At 50.4% G+C, this 26,363-nt stretch overlaps 1 pseudogene; it reads right to left on the bottom strand.

The window, feature by feature from the left end:
• On the bottom strand, positions 1 to 26,094 carry LOC123458657 (annotated as a pseudogene).
• Between the last annotated feature and the right edge of the window lie 269 nt (positions 26,095 to 26,363).

Genomic DNA, 26,363 nt, shown 5'->3' on the forward strand with positions numbered 1-26,363 from the left:
TCCTGCACCTGTCACAAGCTTTATTGTCCATATGAGGGACTAGCCACACTTCCACAATTCCATCGAGAGGGAGGGAGAGAGGGTAGGGGCTTGGAAAAGGGACGTCACTGAGCCACACCTTGGCAGCCACACCGGGCAGGCCGAGAGGCCTACGAATGCCAACGCTCTTGTAGGGAAATGGCTTCTTGCACACACACCTGCCACAGGCAAGGCCACCCTCCCCAACCCTCGGGGCTAGGGGTGCTCAGGCCCTCCTGGTTCCTTGTGGGGCCTTTGGCTGTTAAGATTTGACAAGTCAGTCCTGTCTGTGCGTGGCACGAGGCTGCCCGACTTTGCTGGAACAAGAGCAGTACTCATCTCTGGGTTAGACTGCTAAAGCATCGATTCTAGGCTGTTAATGAAAACCACGTTGCGACGACTACCTAATACCAACAGGGAGTTGGAAGGAGGCCCAGTGGGATAACTCACTCCCTCCGGATTGGTAAGAGCACGAGTGCCCCCTACTGGCCGCTCATCGTGCTTGCAGAGAGGCCACATGGAGGGTTCCAGGACTTGTATAAAGCAATCCAGCTCAAGGGGGGCTCGAGGCCACCCTCTCTGGTCACAGGCGGAGCTGGGAGCTAGGAGCTGCCAGTGGCTTCGTGGGGGCAGGGCACTCTGGGCTTGCAACAAACACAGAGAGCCAGTTTGATTCTCCCCCTTCTCCTCCCCCCCCAATCCCAGAAACAGCACGTGTTTGTTGAAAACATTGGCTCCAGGCTCTAAGTCAGGACTGGCTCAAGGTCGTGGTGGGACGGACAGAGAGGCTTTGTGAGCTCCACTAATACTGTAGCGTTGTCTGCCGAGGCTGGCTGCACCTCAGCTGGGAGGTGTGTAAGCATGTTAGCCTGGTGTAGGGGAAGAGGGACCCTGTCCCCTGAGTCCTTGGGCCTGGCCCCTCCCTGGTCAGAGAGGCCCCTGGGACCTTGTACTACTGTGGAAGGAAAGTTGGCATGTGGGGTGAGATGCCCCGGGGACTGCCTTCACTTGGATTATACCACAGATGAGTTTCCACTGGGCTCTTGAAAACCAACCGCACCTGTCCTTGGACGGTGTGCCCATAGAGAGGCTGAGCCCTGCTCTGCCCCTCAGAGGCCTGTGGGGGTCCTGGGGACTTCAGAAGGACAAGGGGGAAGGGAAGTACCCAGGACACCCAGACAGACCTCAGGCAGGGCAGCCCGTTGGAGGAAGAAAGGCCCAAGGGGATGCCTCAGCCTCCATAAATCAATTCCAGAAGGTTCTGGGAAGGCCCAAGAGAGGTTCCTTGGGCCAAGCCTCGCTGTACTGCTTTCTGTGGGAGCCTCCTGGTCCGGCAGGGGGTTTGGGTGAAGATTGTCCACGTGTGAGGACATTATGGTTACAAACACAGTCTTGTCTCTGAAGGGACACTCCTGGCTCACTGCCAGGGCAGCCTGGCAGGGCTCTAGTGTGAACTGGCCACTCGATGGTGTCCCTCAGGGTCAGTGTTTGTCCTGGGAGAGAACAAGAGTTTGATCAGCAAGGTTTTTGTGTGTGTTTCCATATATGCATGTGCAGGTGCATGTGACCAGCACATGTGTGTGCGTGTGTGTGTTTGTGTGTGTTTGTGTCTGGAGGGCAGAGGAGAACTCGGATATCTTCCTCCATTGTTTTCCCATAGGTTTCCTCCAAACAGAGTCTCTCATTGAACCTGGAGCGGTGGTTTTCGGTCAGACTGGCTGATCAGCGAGTCCCAGGGATTCTGTCTCTGCTTCCTATGGGACTGTGGTTAAAGGCATGCATGCGTGGCTGCATCTACTCGTTTCCATGGGTGAGGGAGAATGGAACTCAGGGTGAAGCAGACCGTCTTGGGCCCTCATGCTTGCATGACAAGGGCTCTTACCCACTGAGCCATCTCTCTAGTCCTTTCACTTTTTTTTTTTTTTTATTATCCACCTATTTATTTGCAAGCAGAGAAAGATAGAAGAGAGACACTGACTGAGTGTGCCAGGGCCTCCAGCCACAGCAAATGAACTCCAGACACGAATGCTACTTTGCGCATCTGGCTTTCCATGGGTACTGGAGAATCAAACCTAGGTCGTTAGGCTTTGCAGGCAAGTGCCTTAACCGCTGAGCCATCTCTCCAGCCCCCTCACGTTGCTTTTTGAGATGGTCCGACTGAACCTGGAGCTCACTGACCCGGTACCTAGCCAACAAGTTCTGTCTTGGTGTCTCCAGCACCCGCCCCAGCACCATGGCCTGCCCTATCTCCAGCCCAGGGTGCCTGTCCTGCCCTCAAATATCTGGACAAGGACTGGCTTCCTTGCCTTTGTCCCCAAGCCTGGTCCTCAGCTGAATGTGTCACAGGTAGAAAGACAGAAGGCACGCTGACTCTCTCTGTGCTCCAGCGACAACTACCTGGATCACACTGCAAGCCATGGGCACAGCTGTTCCCAGACCAGGGGCTGTGCAGCAGGGGTAACACAAGTTGGATGCCTGGGACTGAGGACAGGGAGGAGGCGATCATGCTAGACACTTTCTCCAAGAAACCATGGGCTGAGGGCGTGGCTCAGTGGTAGAGCTCCCGCCTAGAATTCCCCAATAAGGGGCGGGGGGCGTGGCTCAATGGTATGATGCTTGCTTGCTTAGCAAGTATTAAGTTGCTTGGTTCCATTGTATTACCACGGGGGAGGGTGAGTGGGGAGACAGGAAAGCAATACCATGGCTAGAGCCCTTCCTAAGCAACCTTGCCGGTAGGGGACTCAAAACACACACACACACACACACACACACACACACACACACACACACACACACACGCTCCTCGTCCTTTTGTCTTTCAGTGACTTCTCGAGCTTCCTCAAAGGCCTGCAGGGGACTCAAAACACACACACACACACACACACACGCTCCTCGTCCTTTTGTCTTTCAGTGACTTCTCGAGCTTCCTCAAAGGCCTGCAGTTCTTACCTCCTGTTTGTGGGCTTTATCCGGGTGGTGGATACCATTGGCAGAACCGGAACTACCGAGGTCTGTGAGGGATGGGGGTGCGGGAAGGGGAGGAGCCCCTTAGTAGGTGGCCAGGGTGCAATTCCGCATCTACCCACTAGATGGCGATGTCTTCCCAACAGCACCAGCCAAGCTCCGAATTCCCAACCCCTTACAAGAGGGGTGCTGCCTCGTTCCGCACCCCGGGTTCCCAGGTCACGGTTTTCTCCTCCTCCTCCTCCTCCACGTGGGGGCTCCCCATGGCGCTTACCTGGGCCCGGTCCGAGCATCCCCTTAGGGCCTCCACGAGTCTCTCCACCTGCTGACCCTGGTCCAGGGCGTCCTGTAGCGCGTCTTCGGTGCTGGCCAGCTGATGCTGCAGCCGGAGCAGCTCCGGGCAGAGGCCCGGTGGATGAGGGAGTGCTCCGATAGCGACTTCTCCTTATCCTGGGGGCAAGGGGGCGGGTGAGAGGGACATGCACACACAGGAACACGCGTGGGTGGCCCCACCTCACCTCTGGGTCAAGCCTGGGGATTCCCCTGGTGTCCCTTAAGCTTCCCTCCCCGCTAAGGCACCTGGCCTTGCCTTCCCAACATGGCCTCATTTCCACCCTCTTCGTTTTTTTTTTTTTTTTAATTATTTCAAGTTTAAAAAAAATTGTTTATTTATTTTTACTTGAGAGAGAGAGAATGGGTGTGCCAGGGCCTCCAGCCACTGCAAATGAACTCCAGATGCATACATCCCCTTGTGCATCTGGCTTACGTGGGTCCTTGGGAATGGAACCTGGGTCCTTTGGCTTTGCAGGCAGACGCCTTAACCTCTAAGCCATCTCTCCAACCCTTATTTATTTATTTTTGAGGTTTCACTCTAGCCCAGGCTGACCTGGAATTCACTATGTAGTCTCAGGGTGGCCTCGAACTCACAGCGATGCTCCTACCTCTGCCTCCCGAGTGCTGGGATTCAAGGCGTGCGCCACCACACCCAGCTCAGTCTTCATTTTCAAGTCCCCGAATCGAGAACACCTCTCCTCGCATCCAGGCACCCTGAGACGCACCTGCTGGGCTGGCCTCTTTGCTTCCACCCCAGGCTGGGGCTCAAGCCCTCCATTCAAACCTTCCCATCACCCCACATCCTCCTACCTTCACGTGGCTTCTAGTCCCCCCCCCCCGCCCCCCAACAAGTTAGAGTGCTGAGAAGTTAACTAGACCAGTCTGGGCTCCAGGGTTATGGCTGTGAACCCAACACCTCGCTTCTCCAGAATAAAACTTCTGGCCGCCGTCCGCCCACTGCCCGGGGCCTGAAGCACCGGGGGCCGTGCGGCGGAGGACACGCGCGCCGGGCTCGGGCTCAGAGCGTGCGAGGACCGCGGCCGGCCCGGCGGCACCTGCGGGGAAGACCCCGAGCCGAGGCGGGAAGATGGCTGCAGACAAGCCCGCAGGTGAGACGCTTCGCCCGCGCCCCGGGCTCCGGAGCGGCGGGTAGGATAACTGTGGACATCACTTCTCTCCTCCACCCCCTACCTTAGCTGTCTCTGATGGGGGGGGTCTCTGGTCCCCAAGCCCAAGAGTTTGCCTTTTTCTCATTTACTGATCTATTTATTTATTTATTTTTGCTCAAGCTGACCTGGAGCTCACGATTGTAGTCTCAGGGTGGCTTCGAACTCTAGGCGATCCTCCTGCCTCTGCCTCCCGAGGGCTGGGATGAAAGGCGTGCGCCACCACGTCCGGTTTTCCAATAGTTTTTTAAAGTGCATTGTGTCTGCTCTCCCAAAGAACTCCCGCCTAGGCGGCTGAAACCCATCTTCCCGCTTCACAGACCCTTCGACTTTGCCCGATGTGTGTGTGGGGGGGGGGGGCGGGAGGCAGATGAAGGGAAGGTCCTTCCCACGCACGCAAGTTCAACCCCTTCCCCGACCTCCTTCCCCAGCTTCGGCCTGAGCTCTTTACAGCGTTGCATTGCAAAAGGAACTGTCAAAACTAAATAGGTATGAAATTTCAGTCTTTTGTTTTGCTTTTTAAAAAAAATTTTTTTTAAACTTATTTACGAAAGAGAGAATGGGCACGACAGGGGTCCGCAGCTTCTGCAACCAAACTCCAGATGCGTGTGCCACCTGTGCATCTGGCTTGTGTGGGTCCCGGGGAAATCTAACCTGGGTCCTTTAGTTTTGCAGGCAAGCGCCTTAACCGCTAAGTCATCTCTCCAGCCCCCTGTTTTGCTTTTTTAAAGCAGGGTCTTTGCTCTAGCCCAGGCTGGCCTGTAACTCACTTTGTAGTCTCAGGTTAGCCTGGAATTCACAGCTATCCTCCTACCTCAGCCTCCTTGTGTGCTGGGATTCAACCACCATACTTGGCAAGTTTCAGTCATTCTTACTTTATTATTATTATTATTTATTTGACAGAGAAGGAGGTAGGGGGAGAGAGAATGGGCGCGTCGGGGCTTCCAGCCAGATGTGTGCACCCTCTTGTGCATCTGGCTAACGTGGGTCCTGGGGAATAGAACTTTGCAGGCAAACGCCTTAACCGTTAAGCCATTCTTCTAGCCCTAATTCTCTTACCCTTGTTCTCAGATGTCTTCTGGTCAGTTACCTGCTTTTTCTCTAGCTCTTCAAGATGAACGACTTAGTCACCATAATTTTCTCTACGGATTAATTGCCCATTCCTACAATTTCCCCCATTAGGGAATTTTTTTTTTTTTTACAAGTCCACGTTTTTGTAAGGTCTGGCATGTTTCCTGCAAGAAAGTAATATTTCTCAGTGGCATTCAAGTTTTAGTGCAAGGAACTTAATTGACAGAACTTCTTACAGTAAAATTTAATTATAATAATAAAAAGACCTCAGTGCACTGGGCATTTAAAGTGAGTCCTGATCTCAACAACTGAAAAATAAACTTCAATTTGGAGTTAAAAAAACCAAAAAACAAAAAAACTTCTGGGGAGGAGAAATGGCACAGCAGTTTAAGACACTTGCCTGCAAAGCCAGAGGACTCAGGTTTGATTTCCAAGTACCCACATAAAGCCAGATGCACAAGGTGGTGCATGGAGTTCGTTTACAATGGCTAGAGGCCCTGGAGTGGTGGTGCATGGAGTTAGTTTACAATGCCTAGAGGCCCTAGAGTGCCCATTCTTTCTCTCTTTCTTTCTACTTGCCTCTTTCTCTCTCTCTCTCTTAAATAAATAGTACTTTATTTCAAGGTAGGGTCTCACTCTGGTCCAGGCTGACCTGGAATTAACTATGTAGTCTCAGGGTGGCCTTGAATTTACAGTGATCTATTTTATTTATTTATTTATTTTTGTTTACTTTTATTATTTACTTGGGAGAGAAGAGAGAGAGAGAATGGGCACACCAGGGCCTCCAGCCACTGCAAACAAACTCCTGATGCATGCGCCACCTTGTGCATCTGGCTTAGTGGGTCCTGGGGAATCAAGCCTCGAACCAGGTTCCTTGGGCTTCACAGGCAAGTGCTTAACTGCAATGCCATCTCTCCCAGCACTATTTTATTGTTTTTTTTTTAAGATTTATTTTTATTTACTTATTTGACACAGAGAGAGAGAGAGAGAGAGACAGACAGACAGAAATAAGCCCAGACGCGAGCGCCCCATGGTGCTGTGATTACAGGAGGTCATCACTGTGCCTAGTTGATGAGGCACTGGGGATCGGACCCAGGGATTCATGCATGCTAGATGTGGTAGTTTGAATGGATGCCCCCCCCACCCAGCAGATTGAAGATTTATTAAAGCTTGTAACTTGGCTGCAGGCGGTGTCACTGTGGGCAGATCCTAAGGTCCAGTCCTAAGGTATGTTTGGGGTGGATCTGGAATTCTATCATCTAAGGTGTGCAGAGTGCTTGAGCTCTGCCTGGGCTTCCTGGAGTGGGCTGGCTTGCGGTGCTGGCCGTGGTATTTCTCTCCGCGAGGACCTGTGAAAGGGGGCCAGCTTCTTCCTCCGTTAGGGAACTTCCCCTGGATATGTAAGCTTCAAATAAAAATAAAAAATAAAAAATAGTCTGTTCCTCCTGTAAATTATGCCTGGTTTGGAAGTTCATCCCAGCAACGTGTAGCTGGCAACCACACTAGGCAAGCACTTTACTGACTGAGCCACATACTTGGTCCCCTAAGAGTTCTTGATGGTCACTCCCTCCTCTCCAGCCTGTGGACACCCCCAAGGCTGAGCCCCATTTCTTTCAATCTCCCCCACATGGTAGAGGACAGGAGGCCTAATGGTCCCAGGTCCCACCTCACCCAAACGTTGCGGCTGGCCATGGAGGAAGACGGAGGAGACAGATGGCTTTGTCTTGTGCTACCAATGTGACCACCTGTCTCCATCCCGTGTGCAGACCTAGCTGAAGGCCAGGTTCCCATTTCCAGTAGAGAAGGAACCTCCCTCGGCATCTGGAAACCTGGGGCTGGAGGAGGCTTGAACGTCCTCTTCGTGAGAACCCCTGGTTTCTTCTGCACAGAGAGCTCACTACTGAATTGGCCTTTCTGGCTTCCACACAGGCAAGACTGGCTTGGTTTTTCGAGGTAGGGTCTCGCTCTAGCCCAGGCTGACCTGGAATTCACTCTGTAGTCTCAGGGTGGCCTCGAACTCACCGCGATCCTCCTCCCTCTGCCTCCAGAGTGATGGGATTAAAGGTGTGCACCACCAATGCTGGCACGATTTTCAATCCCCACTGTGACGTGGTGAACTTCCCACTCTTGTCTCCCACCTACCAGCCCCGTCAGCTTTTCACGCAGGCCCGGGATGTCCTCCTTGAGTTTCTGCTCTTTCATCCGCCATTCGGCCTTGTGCACCTCGCGGCTCAGGTCCCTCTCAGGCCTGGGGAGTGGCGATTGGCCTCTAACAGCAGCACCCGTGGCTCGTTCAGACTCCTGGGGGACAAGGTCACAGGGCAGCAGTCATAGGAACCCTCCTGGCCCCCACCACGTCGTGCAACGTGCCTGGACACCATCCACCACCAGGGGGCGCCGTCCACACAACTTCAGTGCCCCCAGGGACCCGGTGGAAGGGTGGGGACTTGAAGCTTCAGTCACAACCAAAGCAGCAAGATTAGGACACAGGACCATCAAAAGGGCGTGGCTGTTTCTGGAATGTTCTTTTCATTTTATTTACTTTACTTTCTTGCTTGGTGTTTTCAAGGTAGTGTCTCCCTCTAGCCCAAGCCGACCTGGAATTCACTATGTAGTTTCAGGGTGGCTTTGAACTCACAATGACTCTCTTACCTCTGCCTCCCAAATGCTGGGACTAAAGGCATGCACCACCATGCCCGGCTATTTTATTATTATTATTTCTAATTTATTTGAGAGAGAGGCAGACAGAAAGAAAAGAATGGACACACCAGGGTTTCTAGTCGCTGCCAGACTCATGAGCTAACTTATGCATCTGGTTTTATGTGGGTATTGGAGTTGGTTTGCAGTGCCTGGAGGTCCTGGTGTGCCTACTGGCTATCTGCCTCTCAAATAAATAAATAATAAATAGAAGAGTGTGGGCTAGAGACATGGCTTAGCGGTTAAGGCCCTTGCCTGCAAAGCCAAAGGAACTACATTCGATTTCCTAGGACCCAGATTAAGCCAGATACACAACGGGGGTGCATGCATCTGGAGTCTGTTAGCAGTGGCTGAAGGCCCTGGCATACCCATTCTTTCCATTCCTTTCTCTTTCTCTCTCTCAAATAAATAAAAAAAATAATAATAACTTTTTTTTTCAAGGTAGGGTGTCATTCTAGCTCATGTTGACCTGGAATTCACTATATAGTCTCAGGCTGGCCCCGAACTCATGGCGATCCTCCTACCTCCTAAATGCTGGGATTAAAGGCATGTGCCACCACACCCAGCTCCAAAAATAACATTTTTTTTTTTTTAAAAAAAGGATGTGAGGGCTCCTGTATGCCAAGCCCATGATGCACTCACCGTTCCTTCCTCAGCAGTTCTTGGCTGATGTGGACCAGCTGGCCTGAGGCATCATGAGTCTTCGGTGACTCAGTCTCCAGCTCCGCCTCCAGACCTCTCTTCTCCTTCAGAAGGGAGTCCACCTTCTTCTCTCCCGACTTACACTTGTTCTCCAGGGCTGAGGGGAGCCATGGGGGAGGGAGAGGATGGGTTAGAACATGAATGAAACTCCACCCAGGGACCCCACCTTGATCAGGATGCCCAAGGGGATGACAGTAGCATCACCCTTCAGAGGCTGGCAGTGCCAACTGCGCCACCTATCATCCCAGAACTGGAGAGGCTGAGGCAGGAGGAGCACTGATGTTTCTAGGCCAGCAAGAGCTACATAGTGAGACCCTGTATTAAACAGAGAGAGGACCGTAGGGCTGGGGGGACAGCTCAGTAGATAAAGTACTTGCCTTGAAAGCAAGAGAACCAGAGTTCAATCCCCACAAGCCACATAAAAACAAAACAAAACAAGCAAAAGAAACTCCAAACCTCAAGTCGGGCATAGTGGCGCAAGACTTTAATCCCAGCACTCGGGAGGCAGAGGTAGAAGGAACATGATGGGTTCAAGGCCAGCCTAGGACTACAGAGTACCAGGTTGGCCTGGGCTAGGGTGAGACTTTACCTCAACAAAACCAAACCAAAAACAAGGGCAGGACAGATGGGTTATCAGTTAAGGCACTTGCCTACAAAGCCTAAAGACCCAAGTTTGACATTTCAGTACCCTTGTAAGCCAGGTGCACTAGGTGACGCATGCCATCTGGAACTTGTTTGCAGTGGCTAGAGGCCCTGGGAAGCCCATTCTCTCTGTATATGCCTCTCTGTGTCTCTCAGTCTTTGTCTTTCTCAAATAAATAAATAAATAAATAAATAAATCAATAAATAAATCAATAAATGAATGAATAAATCACCACCACCACCTCAGTGTGGTGGTGCATACTTGTAATCCTAGCACTGGAGAGGCAGAGATAGGAGGATCCTAGCTCACTCTCCAGTTAGTCTAGCCTAATTAGTGACCTCCAGGCCAATGAAAGACCCTGTCACAAAAAGAGGTAGATGGACTAGAGAGATGGCTTAGCAGTTAAGACACTTGCCTGCAAAGCCACAGGACCCAGGTTTGATTCCCCAAGACCCACGTGAGCCAGATGCACAAGGTGGCACATGTGTCTGGAGTTTGTTGGCAGAGGCTGGAGGCCCTGGCAAGCCCATTCTTTCAACCTGTGTCTGTCTCTCTCAAATAAAAAAACCACCTGAGCCGGGAGTGGTGGCACATGCCTTTAATCCCAGCACAGGGTGGCAGAGGTAGATGGATTGCCATGAGTTCGAGGCCACCCTGAGACTACATAGTGAATTCCAGGTCAGTCTGAGCTAGAGTGAGATCCTACCTTGGGAAAAAAACAAAACAAAACTTTGAGTCTTCAAAGCCACAGGGAAAACCCAAGGTGGGTGGGACGTGAACTAGAGACTAATTCTGGGGAGAACTCAGGGCCTCAGCCCCATTGTTGACTGTACCCATCGCTGTAGCCCAGGTACATGCTCCAGACACATGGACTGGCTTGTGTCACTAAAGTCACACCCGCCGCTCCCCCACTGTCCCATCTACTGCACAGGAGAGAAACTTACCACTTACTTGGCCCTGAGCATCTCGATCTGGGACACCAAGGCTGCCACCTCTTTGTCCCTCTTGTTGAGCTTGTCCTGCAGGCCTGGGAGAGATGCCAGTGAAAGTTCCAGGACCAGGGCGGCATGGCAAGGGCCCGTGCCCGGGGAGGTCATAGGTCCTGGTGGGGCAAGGAGGACCTACCACCGATGCCAGTGTGCCGCTTCAAGTGTTACTTAATCTTGGTAACTTTCCTGCTAAACAGCCCTTGATTGGGCACTATTTACATAAAGGCTACCCCTTTTGTGGAATCTGCAGAATGGGAACCTTTTGAGTTGGACTTTATTTATTTTACTTTAGTTACTTATTTTTGTTTTGTTTTCATTTATTTACTTGGGAAAGACACAGAGGGAGAATGGGCTCACCAGGGTTTCTAACCACTGCAGATGAACTCCAGGTACATGCACCATCATGTGCATCCGGCTTACGTGGGACCTGGGGAATCGAACCTGGGTCCTTAGGTTTCTCAGGTATGTACATTAACTGCTAAACCATCTCTCTAGCCTCCATTTTGTTTTATTTATTATTATTATTATTTTGATTTTTTGAGGTAGGGTCTCACTCTGGCCCAGGCTGACCTGGAATTCACTATGTAGTCTCAGGGTGGCCTCAAATTCGGCGATCCTCCTACCTCAGCCTCCCGAGTGCTGAGATTAAAGGCATGTGCCAGGCTGGAGGAATTGCTTAGCGGTTAAGGCATTTGCCAGCAAAGCCAAAAGACCCAGGTTCGATTCTCCAGAACCCACGTTAGCCAGATGCACAAGGGAGCACACACATCTGGAGTTTGTTTGCAGTGGTTGGAGACCCTGGCATGCATTCTCTCTCTCTCCCTTTCTCTGTATAATAAATAAATAAAAATAAAATATTTTTTAAAAGGCATGTGCCACCACACCCAGCTACTTTATTTTTAATTTTTAATTTTTATTTTTTTCAAGGTAGGGTCTCACTCTAGTCCAGGCTGACCTGGAAATAACTATGTATATCTCAAGGTGGCTTCGAACTCACGGTGATCCTCCTACCTCTGCCTCCTGAGTGCTGGTATTGAAGATGTGAACCACCGTGCCCAGCTATTTTACTTTATTTCTGCTGAATTTCTGGTGCTTTTATCACCATTTACTTATTTATTTGAGGTAGGGCCTCCCTCTAGCCCAGGCTGACCTGAAATACACTATGGGTGGCCTCGAACTCACAGCTATTGTCCTACTTCTGCCTCCTGAGTGTTGGGATTAAAGGCATGTGCCACCATGCCTGGCTTCTTCTGATCTTTTAATTTATTTGTTTGCTATTTGCATGTAAAACTTTATCTGTAGGGCTGGAGAGATGACTTAGTGGTTAAGTGCTTGCCTGTGAAGCCTAAGGATCCCCGTTCAAGGCTCGCTTCCTCATGACCCATGTTAGCCAGATGCACAAGGGAGAGCACGTGTCTGGAGTTCGTTTGCAGTGCCTGGATGCCCTGGCACGCCCATTCTCTCTCTCTCTCTCTCTCTCTCTCCCCCCCCTTTCTCTCTCTGTCTGTTGCTCTCAAATAAATTAATAAAAATAAACAAAAAATTTAAACAAACAAAAGACAGGTCTTAAAAAAAAACTTTATCTGTAGGGTTTCTTTGAAGTCTTTGCTGTCTCTACATTTGCCTTGCTCATAGACAGGGGGCGCTGTCCCATGATTCGCACGACAGCATCACCTGGGCCAGGCTTCCTTCCAGCCAGCTGTGCAGACCACTGCACTCTCTTTCCCACCGCTTGACTTTTTGTCTTAAAGTGCCTTTTATTTTTGACAGTTCATTCTTCACAATGCTTTTTTTTTTTTTAAGGTAGGGTCTGGCAGCAATTCACTATGTAGTCTCAGGTGGCCTCAAAATCATGGCAATTATCCTATCTTTGCCTCCCAAGAGCTAAGATTAAAGGTGTCAGCCACCATGGCCAGCTACGATGGTATTTTTTAAACTTTTTTTATTTTTTATTTTTTTTTGAGGTAGGGTCTTACTCTGAGCCAAGCTGAACTGGAATTCATTATGTCGTCTCAGGGCCGCCTCAAACTCACGTGTGGCATCACACCCTGCTTAAATTATTTTTTAAAAGAATTTTATTTTTAAATTTTTATTTATTTATTTGAGAGCGACAGACACAGAGAGAAAGACAGATAGAGGGAGAGAGAGAGAGAATGGGTGCGCCAGGGCTTCCAGCCTCTGCAAACGAACTCCAGATGCGTGTGCCCCCCTGTGCATCTGGCTAACGTGGGACCTGGGGAACCGAGCCTCGAACCGGGGTCCTTAGGCTTCACAGGCAAGCACTTAACCACTAAACCATCTCTCCAGCCCTAAAAGACTTTTATTTTTATTTAGTTGAGGGAGAGAGAGAGAGAGAGAGAGAGAGAGAGAGGGAGAGAGAGAGAAAGTGAGAATGGGTACACCACTGCAAACGAATTCCAGATGCATGTGCATCTGGCTTATGTGGGTTCTGGGGAGTCAAACCTAGGTCCTTAGGCTTCCTAGGCAAGTGCCTTAACCTCTAAGCTATCTCTCCAGCCCTACAATGCTATTATTATTATTATTTGTTTTTTTTTAAATTTTTAAAAAATTTTTTATTTATTTATTTGAGAGCAACAGACACAGACAGAAAGACAGATAGAGAGCGAGAGAGAGAATGGGCGCGCCAGGGCTTCCAGCCTCTGCAAACGAACTCCAGACGCATGCGCCCCCTTGTGCATCTGGCTAACGTGGGACCTGGGGAACCGAGCCTCGAACCGGGGTCCTTAGGCTTCACAGGCAAGCGCTTAATTGCTAAGCCATCTCTCCAGCCCTGTTTGTTTGTTTTTTAAGGTAGGGTCTCACTCTAGTCTAGGCTGACATGGAATTCACTATGTAGTCTCAGGGTGGCCTCAAACTCACAGCGATCCTCTTACCTCGCCTCCCAAATGCTGATTAAAGGTGTGTGCCACAATGCCCAGCTCTCCTATAATGCTATTTTTAAAAAATACTTTACTTAGAGCCGAGTCTGTTGGTGCACGCCTTTAATCTCAGCAATCCGGAGGCAGAGGTAGGAGGACTGCCGTTAAATTCTAGGCCACCCTGAGACTACATAGTGAATTCAAAGTCATCCTGAGCTAGAGTGAGACTACCGCTCCCCACCAAAAAAAAAATTATTTATTTGAGAGAGTGAGAGACAGAGGAAGAGGCAAATAGAGAAAATGGGCTGTGCCAGGGTCTCCAGTCACTGCAAAGGAACCCCAGACACATGTGCCACCTTGTGCATCTAGCTTATGTGGATACTGGGGAATCAAACCTGGGTCCTTAGGTTTCACAGGCATGCACCTTAACAGATGAGCCACGTCTCCAGTCCTTACAATGCAATTTAATTATTTATTAAATAAAAAGGCCTAAAATAACTATGCTTATACACATAGGTTAGAGCTGCTCTGAGTTGGTCAGAAAAGCTTCTTTATTGCAGTGGGTGGTGGTTCGCGCACTCACACGTAATTGATCAAAACACTGAGTATACAGGACTAGTGTGTGCTCAGACCTACGCAAGGGGTCGTCTGCATGGCCCCTCACCAGCCCCAGGGCTCAGGACACATGGAAGAAGTGGTGGTGGCATGAGAAGCAGAGGGCAAGCATGAGTGCTGTGGACGCCTGTCTTCTGAACACAGCGTGGCCACTAGCTAACTGCGCGCCCACAGCAGCGGTGGCTATGAGCATGGACCCGCACAGAGATGGCCCAGTCACCGTTCTGTCCGGGAAGGGGAGGGGCTCACGAGACCTCCTCCACTTGTCCCAGAGGCGTTATTGGTTGCTGGGGGAAATGGAAGCATTTTCTTCACTGGTGGAACCACTAGGAAGTTGTCCACTCCAGGAAATAACCCCCACCCATGCTCGTACAAGCAACCCTAGTTAAACTCACTGGGACACACACACACACACACACATACACACAGCATGAAAGTAGAAAGAACACTAGCTGAGAAGGAATTTAGCAGGTGTGGAGTAAGAGGGGTTAAAGAAGCCGGGCATGATGGCGCACGCCTTTCATCCCAGCCCTCGGGAGGCAGAGGTAGGAAGATCGCAGTGAGTTCGTGGTCACCCTGAGACTACACAGTGAATTCTAGGTCAGCCTGGACCAGAGCTCAAAAAACAAACAAAAACTTAAAAAAGGGTAATAAAGAGTGAAAATGATAAAACTTATTATATATATATATATATATGTATAAAATCCCCAAAAATAAAATAAAAATTAGATCCCACCCAACCCAGGGACCACCCACCCTCTATGGTCTCCTTCATCCGGATTGTTTCCTCAGAAATATAATTGGAGTCGATCACCTAAAAGGACAGTCCTGTAAGGGAATAAACCTGTGCTCATGAGAAAGGGAGGGTCAGGGATGCAGGGGTCTGGTGTGCCAGCAAGGGGTGCAGGATCTTTGCTAGAAGTACCCCCCCTCCCTAAGGATGCCTGGGCAGCTCCAGCAGGATGCCTTGATCTACTCTGTGGGGGGGTGGGGTGCGGCGCGGTACTGAGGATGGAACCCAGGAACCAGCTAGACAAACACTGCCACTGAGCCACGCCCCCAGCCCCTCACTGGGGGATTCTAGGCAGGAGCTCTACCACTGAGCCACACCCCAGCCCCTCACTGGGGGATTCCGGGCAGGAACTCTACCACTGAACCACACACCAGCCCATCACTGGGGGATTCTAGGCAGGAGCTCTATTGCTGAGGCCCATCCTCATCCTTTATGTAAAAATTTCGAGACAAGGTTTCACCAAGTTGTACAGGTTATCCTTGAACTTGCATTTCTTTTTCCTGCCAGTCTCCCAAGTAATGTAATACTTCATGCCTGGGCCAATGTGAGAAGGGTTTGAAGAGGCTAGAAAGATGCCTATAATCCCAAGGGTATGTCTGTTCAGTTGAGCACCCAGCAGGACCACACTGGTCTGCTCAGACCACACTGGTCCCTACTATCACTGTGGCTTGTCACCCTGCTGATGAAGGAAGGAAGTTGGCAGCCCCTTCTCTGAGGCCACTTGGGCATCCTCCTCTTGAGGTAAAACCAAACCAAACCAAACCAAACCAAAAAAGTGGTGAGGGGGTGGGCTGGAGAGATGGCTTAGCAGTTAATGTGCTTTCCTGCAAAGCCAAAGGACCCAGGTTTGATTTCACAGGACCCACGTAAGCCAGATGTGCAAGGTGGTGCACGCGTCTGGAGTTCATCTGCAGTGGCTGGAAGCACAGGCATGCCCATTGTCTCTCTTATCTGCCTTTCTTTCTCTCTCTCTCTCTCTCTCTCTCAAATAAATAAATACATAAACTTCCCCTTACCAGGCACACAGCAGTACACGCCCACCCAGACCCTCCCCATCTGGGGTCACATGATGAGTGGTGTCTACGTGGCTATGCTGGGCAGAACACAAGGATTCAACCACCTGGAGTCTGTTCTCGGCAACCAGAAGCTTCTCCCGGAGTAGCTCAGCCTCCTGCCTGCTCTGGGCCTTGGCCCGCTGTAAGAGCTCATAGTCCAGCATCTTCTTCTCAGCCAGCGAGATCTGCTTCTTGAGGAACTCGATGGCCTGCGCCTGGCCCCGGTACTCGCCGTCGAGTCCCCCCAGCTCCTGCACGCGCAGCTGGGCGTCGCGGCACTGGTCCTGGGCTTCCTGCAGCTCGAGCCGGTGCTGGCTGGCCTGCGCCTCCAGCGGACCCGCCAGTGCTGCTGCAGGCCGGCCAGTTCGTCCTGGGACTCCTGCAGCTTCTGCCGCAGGCCCTCCTCCTTCCCACGCATGGCCGTCTCCAGGTCGTGCTTGGCTTGCAGGTTGCCCAGCTCCAGCTGGTGCTCCATCTTGATGCCTTCCAGGAGTGCCTTAAGCTCCCCGAGCTCCTTCTGCTGGGCCCCAGGGCCCGAGTTCAGCATGGCCTTGAGGTCCTCCAGGGACTTCTGGTGGTCAGAAGCCAAAGAGTCCAGTTTCATCTTCCAGTTGTCCAACAGCCCCACGTTCTCGCTGGTGGCCTGCTGGACCTTGGCTTTGAGGTCGGCCACCTCCCGCGCGTACCTGTCGTTGGCGGCGCGGAGCTTGTCCACCTCGGCCTGGTAGGACTTCAGGGCCGCCTCGTACTTCTCCCGGAGCAGGCTGCTGTCACGCTGGTGCTCCCTGCTGGCCGACAGAAGACGCTCTTGGAGCCGCAGGGTCTCGGCGGCCTCGGGGTGGTCGGGGGGCGGGGGGCCCGGGTGCCGCAGGCCCTGCTGAAGTTCTTCCATCTCGCGGTGTTTCAGGGTGAGCTCCTCTTCCAGCTGCAGGACCCGTGACTTCTGGGCCACCGTGGACAGCTAGCGGGAAGATGGGGGGGGAGACAGGGGTCAGTGGATAAGCCAGAGGAGGACAGGACACACCAGCCCCAATGGGGGAAGGTCAGGTGGAGATGGGAGGGTGCCCACCCTTGGCTGGGTGCCGTCGGGACAAATCAGTGGGTGAGAAAAACCTATGGGGAGTTAATGGCTTTCCAGAACTTTTTTTTTTTTTTTTTTTTGGTTTTTCCAAATTCACTATGTAGTCCCAGGATGGCCTCAAACTCATGCCAATTCTCTCACCTCTGCCTCCCAAGTGCTGGGATTAAGGGTGTGCGCCACCATGCCCAGCTTTTGTTTTTTTCTCTTTTGAAACAGTCTCACTATGTAGCCTAGGCCGGCCTCAAGTCGGCAGTCCTCCTGCCTCAGCCTCCCAACTGCTGTGATTACAGGCGTATGCCACTGCTCCCAGATCAATAAATCTTTTCTGATTTGGAATCTGGTTGCATCACAGATCAGGGTGTCTGTTTGGAGGGGCTTGAACCCATCCATCAAGAAAGGCTGGGGAAATTGCTCAGTGGTTAAACGCACTTGCTTGCAAAGCCCAAAATCCCTGGTTCAAGTCCCCAGTACCCAACTAAAGCCAGACACATAAAATGGCATGTGTCTGGGGCCACCAGGCAATGGCCAGTTGTAAGTGAACTTGTGTTTCTCCAGACACGGCATGTGTACACACCCACTTGTGATTAAATGGCCGCTGTTTCTCCCAACACCCCTACCGTCTACAGAGCCTTTTCCTGTCAATGCTGCCTGGCCAGTCTCCTCACCAGCAGAGCTGTGCTGTATACCAGGGCCAGTGGGACACTCTGAACTATCCTCCCAAAGTGGGTTAGTTTCCCAGGGTCTCCCTGACCTACTGCGTTCCTAAAGTCAGACTGCAAGCGGATACCCTTCCATTCCCCGGGGAAACAACCTCACCACTTCCTGGACCCCAGGTCCTCTGTGCCCCGTCCTCACTGGCCCCTTAAGCACTCCCTGGGCTAGAGAACCTTGGATCTGCACTCCTTTCTTCCCAGCCTCTACACCTTCAAGAGCGTGGACAGGATGCCCTTTTCAGCTCATGTGAGGGGAGAACATTCCAACTGTGAATACGCCAGTTTTGTTGGGCCAATGCACAAGGGAGGGCGGAGTCTCACAGGGCCACCTCGGCTTATGGGGCCATGAGCTGGGGAAAACTCCAGGGAGCCAGGAGCCCTGTCCTATTCAGTACCACATGGCTGCAGAGCCCAGCATGCCTCTAACTCTATTATTGTATTGTAATTATTATTACCATGTGTATGAATACACACATGCTCTAGTGTGCATAGAGAGGTCAGGGAACAACCTTGGGGTGCTGGTCTCCCTTCTATCTTGTTTTGAGACAGGGTATATTTTATCCTTTTTTTTTTTTTTTTTTTTTTTCTGCTGGGAAGGCCAGACTAGCTGGCTCCTGAGCATCAGAGTTCTCCTGACTTGCCTCCCATTGCTGCAGGCACACTGGGATTGCAGATGAAGACACCTCCACATGGCTGGTTTGTATGTGGGTAATGGGGATCTGCACTCTGATCAGAAGGCTTGCAGGGCAAGCATCCTTAACCAGTGGGTCTTCTGGCCAGAGCGTTATTATCCCCCCCAAGCCCCCAAGGTAGCATCTCACACTACCCCAGGCAGACCTGGAGTTCACTCTGTTTTCTCAGGCTGGCCTTGAACTCACAGCATCATCCTACCTCTGCCTCCCAAGTGATGGGATTAAAGGTGAGCGCCACCACACCTGGCTTTGGCTTCTGTCTACCTTTTTTTGAGGCCGGCTCTTTCTGTGGCCTAGACAATTAGGCTTAACCTGTTTGGTGGGAGAGTCCTGGGGGTCCTCCTGTCTCCACCTCCCCAGCACTGGGATTATAAGCATGAGTCACAATGCCTGGCTTTTTTTTTTTTTGGTTCGTGGGGTCTGGGGATCGAACATAGAGAGCCGAAATGGCTCCCGACAGTACCCAAACCCTCAGAATACACGTTTGGACCCCGACACTCCTAATTCTTTCTGGCTTGGCTTCAGCAATTTTTCCCTGGGCCTCTAAGGCATAAAGAATGTTGATACTTGCGGATGGGTTTGACATCACTCGCAGTTTGGGAGGACTCCTGTGTGCCTACTGCCTCAAACAGACGTCGGTGCTCCTGCTAGGCAGGGGCTCAGGACTCACTGGTAGGTTCTCTCTTCACCTGGAAGCTCTGCCTGTCCCATGTGGATGTGACCACTTGAGTCCCATGGGTGTCAGGGGCCTTCTTTCCCTAGCACACAGAGAGTCCCTGCATCTTCATGGCCTTCTCTTTGACCTAAAAGCTCCTGATTCTCTAACCTAAGGTGAGAGCTCCCTATGTTAGAGAATCGGGTCTCTTCAGAAAAAGGGTCAGATTTATATAATTCACAAAGATGGCCGACGCAGGGCCGTGGGCCAGCCCGAGTCATTCTTGTTCAAACTGAGCAAGTTTTGCGGGTTCAGCCCCTCACAAGTGGTGAGCCTACTGTCATGGGGCTGTCTGAAATGCGAGGGAGCACATTTTCATCCCCCCCACCCCATCTCAAGGGGGAGAAAAAGTATTTCACTTATTTAAGTCTGAGAGAGAAAGAGAAGAGAAAAGGGACAGATACAGTGAACACACCAGGTGCCCTAGCACACACGGGCACCCCCTTGTGTCTCAGACTCGTGGGCGGCCTGGCGATTCGAACTGGGATACTTTGGCAGCAGACCTGGGCCAACATCCATGCATGTTTCAGAAGAGGCGACACCTCATCAGCACCAGTGACAAGGGTAAGTGAGCAGTTCACGGAAGTGGACTGTTATGAGCATGTAAGGACCAGCATATGGTCCAGGGACAGTTTAGATAAATAAGTTTTTTTTCTTTGTGTGTGAGAGTAAAAATGCAAAGTCAAACTTTGTAAGCAAAAACTAAGAGTAAGCTGAGTACAATGACATAGTAAGAGATTAGCAGAAGGTTTGTGTGGAACCCTAGATAAGTAGTGGAAAATACAAGAACCCCAGCTGCTCAGCAGCCGTTGTCCCAGTCCTCCCGACACTATGACTGACTGAACGGCTGCTCAGCAGTCCGGACTGAGACCTCCGCGAGATGCATCACCGATCCGAATTCATATGCCCGACACGCTGTCCCAACGACCGAGACTTGCCTTGAAACACCGCGAACCGAGAGAAAAGTCGGAGCACGGACCCGCACCACCAGGTTGTAACGTCAGAAATCTCGTAGACTGAGTCTCGCGTTACTGCGTCCCAAGTCTCGCGATATCAGGTTGTATACATGTTAGACTCGTTAGAAATATTCTTGTGTTAGTAGTGATGAATATAGTTTGGTTATATATTATATTAGCTATAATATTAGTTGTGATAGTTTGGACTTGCTTGTGTGTGCTTTCATCCCAGTAAACTCCTTTGCGAGTACACCAGCGTCTGAGTATCATTGACCTTCGTGGGCACAATCCTCTCAACCAATCATCTTTGAGAGTGCTCGCGACAGTGGACTCAGATGTTCTCGACGGTTTTCAAATCTCTGAATGTTGGATATGTGAGGCAGGCTCTCCTGCTCTATCAGCTGGCTTGGCGTGCGGGGAGGCCCTCCTCCTCCCGCCAAATAAAGGATACTTTCTGGAGTTCTCTTATTCCCAGAGAAACACACCCTCCATGCCCTGCTCCCTCCCTCTTTGATTTGACCTTCTGTCTCACCTCTGCAAGCCACTCTTGCAGGAGCAGCACAAAGAGGAGAAGATATGCAGGGCTTTGATGTATACCCTATTTTTGAACAAAAAGATAGTCAAGGGAATAAAGTAAGATCTCATAACCCAACAGACCCGACCTCAGTTTCCTGAGACATTATCTTAAAGCCCCAGCAGAGGCTGGTACTCAAAGACGGGTAAGATTCTCTCGAGTTAGGTCAACCTAAGACAGGGCATGAATGATGGAATTCATGTACCAATGACAGATAAGGCCTAAATGTTGTAGAGAACAATGGAAGACAGACACAGTCTTTCTGCACCGAGGCCCAGTGGGGCCCGGTTCATAAAAATAATAAATAAAAAATTGGGAATTGTCCAGAGCCATTTCGCTGGACTTGTATCCATAGCTCTGGGCTTCTGGCAGCAAGACATTAGCAAAACTATAGCAGCCTACAGGTAAACAAGATTATATAAATTCAGTGTGGAGAAGCCCTTAGGCAGCAAGACCTCAGCACCTACTTGTAAGCAAGATTATGGATATTCAGCCATTTGGCTGGTCTTTTGTACTGAGAAGTGATTGAAGTGCAAAAACTCTGTAACAGGAAGGGTTTTTTGATAGAAACTTGTGAAGCTCATATAATCATTGTCCATGGAAAAACAGTTTGTAAAAAGATATAAAATGGAATGCTGTGAAATGAACCGTGTTTCCAGTACTGGCTTGAGGCCTTGTTTCAGCCCTGAACTGGGGTGAATCCTTTCAGTCTTTCTTCTGTCTTTCCTTAATCCTCACTCCCCAACAGGCTCAAAATCTTTCAGCTAGCAGGCTCCAGCAGGGTACAAACTCACAGGCTCCCTAGAACAATCCTGACCTGACAACGGATGCAGGTAGATTGTAACACAAGAAGGGTAAGTATTGGATAATCACGGACGTGCCCCTGGTTCATTGACTAGCCTTCACATATATCTAGGGAAATACGGTAAGTACATAACAAAGGGTCCATTGTGAACACAGTTAGAATTTGTTGCGGCCTCACATGCTCCTCACAATCATGAGAAATCCCTTGTAACATGGGAGAAAAAAAGCAGGCATGACTATGCTTTATGGTGACAGTGTATAAGGCACTGCACACCAGCATCTCCAGTGCTCCAAACAGGTTTTTGGGTATTGCACTGCAATGCTATCTTTAGTTGCCAGAAAATGATAGCAATGTCTTTGTGTCAAATATAAGTCACGTACATATTTCTTTCTAGGATATCCCCGTTGAAGGACAAATATTTAGGGCTGTTTGTAAAGTTTGAAAATCTGCGTAGTTTTCATTGAATCTCTGATTTTCAATAACCAGAGCATTTGAGTATGATAAACACAGGGAGATGGAGGTCATAGGAGGCACTGATAGTGCCAGTAGAGATAAGAGGATGGAAAAAAAAAAAAAAAAAAAAAAGAGGATGAACGTGACATTGCCGCCACCCTGTGGCTACATGCTGAATGGCAGGTCACCCTATGCTAGAATTTAAACCCAGCTGCAGATAGAAAGGGCAAAGGAAACCAGCCAAGGTGATGTCGTAGGCGGGAAGTGGCACAGAGGTTAGTCCTTTTGACTCTCAAGCCACAGGACCCCGGTTTGAACCGCTGGGCCGTTAGCAGGCCTCAGACACAAGGGGGCGCTCGTGTGTGCTAGGGAACCTGGTGTGCCCATATCCTGCATGTGTCCTCTTAACTCTTCTCGATCTCTCTCTTTCTCTCTCCTAGTTAAATAAGTAAAATACTTGGCCACCCCCCTTTTGTTTGGGTGGGGGGGGCGATGAAATCTTGCTCAACACAGGTTTCTGAAGAGACAGGGCCTCCTTGGCCAGCACCTGTACTGTGTACTTAGCAATTTGACTCTGATAGAAGGTAAGCAAATCAATTCCTATTCAAGACAAGTCAAGAAGGAATTCAAGAACCTATGGGAGTGGCATTCAACACACAAGCAAGAGTCCTAGCGCCTCTGTCATTGGGTGGAAAGAAAACAGCGCTCCTGACAAGTCCCGGAGTTGCCAGGCTCTCTCTCAAGAAACCTGCACCAGCATCCCTGCACGTTTCCGAAGAGGTGACACCTCATCATCACCAGTGACAAGGAAGTGGACTCAGACGTTCTCGACGGTTTTCTAATCTCTGTATGTTTGATATGTGAGGCAGGCTCTCGTGCGCAATCAGCTGGCTTGGCACTCGGGGAGGCCCTCTGCCTCCAGCCAATTAACGGAGACTTTCTGGAGCAGTCTCATTGCCAGAGAAACACAGCCTTCGCGCCCTGCTCACTCGCATTTCAGACAGCCCCATGACAGTAGGCTCACCACTTGTAAGAGCATTCGCTCTCACCCTAGGTTAGAGAATCGGGAGCTTTTAGGTCAAAGAGAAGGCCATGAAGATGCAGGGACTCTCTGCATGCTAGGGAAAGGAGGCCCCTGACACCCATGGGACTCAAGTGGTCACATCTGCATGGGACACGCAGAGCTTCCAGGTGAAGAGAGAAGCTACCAGTGAGTCCTGAGCCCCCGTCTAGCAGGAGCACCGACGTCTGTTTGAGGCAGCAGGCACACAGGAGTCTCCCGAAAATGTGAGTCACGTCAAACCCATCCGCAAGAATCTATATCCTTTATGCCTTAGAGGCCCAGGGCAAAATTGCTGAGGCCAGGCCAGAAAGAATTAGGAGTGTCGGGGTCCAAACGTGTATTCTGAGGGTTTGGGTACCCCCATACACAGGCTCTGGAGAACCATCCTGCCCCGACAATGCATGCAGGTGGAATGGACCAGAAGGCTAAATATTGGATCATCACGGACGTGCCCCTCCTTCATTGAGTCACGTCCACAGATATCAAGGGAAATACGGTGAGTACATGACACACGGTCCTCTGTGAACACAGTTAGGGTTTGTTGCGGCCTTGCATGCTCCTCACATCATGAGAAATTCCCAGGTGACATGGAAGGAAAAGAGCAGGCAGGACTCTACTGTATGGTGACATTGTACACGACACTGCACACCAGTGTCTCCAGTGCTCCAAACAGGTTCTTGGGTATGGCACTGGAATGATATCTTTACTTGCCAGAAAATGATAGCAATGTCTTTGGGTCAAAGGGAAGTCACATTCATAGTTCTAAGATATCCCCGTTGAAGGACAAACATTTAGGTCCGTTTGTCACCATTGACACATCTTGCATAGTTTTCATTTCATCTCTGATTTTCAAAGGTCAGAGCAGGTGAGTATCATAAACACAGGGAGCTGGAAGTCATGGCAGGCAACTATAGTGCCAGCAGAGATAAGAGGATGGACAAAAAAAAAAAAAAAAAAAGAGGATGAACATGACATTGTAGCCACCCTGATGCTACATGCTGAATCACAGGACACCGGTGGTAGAATTCAAGCACACCTGGAGGTAGAAAGGGCAAAGGGAACCAGCCGCGGGCAGCGTGTCAAACGGGAAGTGGCGCAGAGGTTAGTTCTTTTTGTATTTATTTATTTGAGAGCGACAGACACAGCGAGAAAGACAGATAGAGGGAGAGTGAGAGTATGGGCGCGCCAGGGCTTCCAGCCTCTGCAAACGAACTCCAGACGCGTGCGCCCCCTTGTGCATCTGGCTAACTTGGGACCTGGGGAACCGAGCCTCGAACCGGGGTCCTTAGGCTTCACAGGCAAGCGCTTAATCGCTGAGCCATCTCTCCAGCCCAGAGGTTAGTTCTTTTGACTCTCAAGCCACAGGATCCCCGTTTGAACCGCTGGGCCGTTAGCAGGCCTGAGACACAAGGGGGCGCTCGTGTGTGCTAGGGCACCTGGTGTGCCCATATCCTGCATGTGTCCTTTTAACTCTTCTCTATCTCTCTCTTTCTCTCTCCTAGTTAAATAAGTAAAATAGTTTGCCACCCCCCTTGTGTGGGGGTGGGGGGGGGCGAAGAAAACGTGGTCAACACAGGTTTCTGAAGAGACAGGACCACCTTGGCCAGCACCTGTCATGTGTACTTGGCAATTTGATTCTGATGGAAGGTAAGCAAATCAATTCCTATTCAAGACAAGTCAAGAAGGAATTCAAGAACCTATAGGAGTGGCATTCAACACACAAACAAGGGTCCATGGTATGACAGAAATACAAAAAAATCATGAGATGGGTATGGATAAATACCCATCTAGACAAATGACCCTTTCTAGAAATGTAATCTATCATAACTCTTTCATGAAGCAAAAGAAAACAAACAGATCAGTGAGTAAGGAGATTGAATCAGTTATCAACAACCTCCCAACAAAGAAATGCCTAAGACCTGATGACTTTCCTGCTGAAGTTATCAAATACTTGAAAGACCAATCCTTCTCAGATTCCTGCAAAAAACTGGAAAAGGAATTCCTCCAGATTTATTCATGAGGTCAGCATAATCTGTTTACCAACTACCAAAAGAAGTACAGGCCAACACTTTTGATACATATAGGGCCAAAAATCAACAAAATACTATCCAATGAAATTCAAAAGCATGTTTAAAAGGTCCTGCATCTTGACAGAATGGGATTTGCGCTAGGATGCACAGATGGTTGAACACATGGTTCCTGTGGTACTGGTACCAATTCACTGCCTGGGGGTCTACTGCTCTACAGTAGTCTACACAGGTACAAGTCATGGAGAGTCGGGGAGCCGCCAGAGCTTTTGTGTTTCATGGCAGCTAGAGGTGGTGCCGCATTCAGCTGGGCGCAGCAGTAGCTGGGGCTCTAGTTACAGCTCTTGTACAGACCTCAAACACCAGGATCCCTAACCTACCGTCAAGGCCAAAATTCCTCAGCCTTTGACTGTGACTGGTGTTGCTGCTTCAGGTCGAGGTGTACCCCTCAGGTGCTGGAACCAGTAGCCCTACAGAGATCCGTATTTCCACTCTTTTTATTTATTTATTTATTTATTTATTTATTTATTTATTTATTTGAGAGTGACAGACACAGAGAGAAAGACAGATAGAGGGAGAGAGAGAGAATGGGCGCGCCAGGGCTTCCAGCCTCTGCAAACGAACTCCAGACGCGTGCGCCCCCTTGCGCATCTGGCTAACGTGGGACCTGGGGAACCGAGCCTCGAACCAGGGTCCTTAGGCTTCACAGCCAAGCGCTTAACCGCTAAGCCATCTCTCCAGCCCCCGTATTTCCACTCTTATGCAGGTCTAAGATACCTGGACCCTTATCCTTGCAGAGAGAAGCGTTACATACAGCTCTCATGCAGGTCTTGAGCAGTTGAGATGCCCCAGCCTTTCACAGGGGTTAGTATCACACTAACTAACTAACACTCCTGCGTTGAGGGTATCCAAGACTCTTGGCCCTTAAAGCCACTGTTGCTACTTCTGCTGGTTTCAGAGCCGATGCTGCCGCTCCTGCAGCCTGTGTTACCTGCTGCTTGGCCGCTGCTGCTGTGCAGTACTGCGAGGCCGTCCCGCGCTCCGCTTCTCCCGCCGTTCTAGCTCTCCTGCCCTGCCCTGCCCTGCGCATGTGCCGGCACTGATCTACCGCCACACTTCTAACAGCCCAGCTGTTTCACTAATGACTGGGATCAAAAATAGGCACAAAAAAAGACCCCTGGGAGAAGCCTTTTATTAGACTTCAAGTTGCAATACTGTGTGTGGAGGAGGAAACGCAAGAGATGGGAGGTCCTACAAAAACAAACAAACAAAAAAGCCGGGTGTGGTGGCGCACGCCTTTAATCCCAGCCCTCGGGAGGCAGAGGTAGGAGGATCACCGTGAGTTCAAGGCCACCCTGA

Source organism: Jaculus jaculus, chromosome 2, assembly GCF_020740685.1.
Source record: "Jaculus jaculus isolate mJacJac1 chromosome 2, mJacJac1.mat.Y.cur, whole genome shotgun sequence".
Lineage (NCBI taxonomy): Eukaryota > Metazoa > Chordata > Mammalia > Rodentia > Dipodidae > Jaculus > Jaculus jaculus.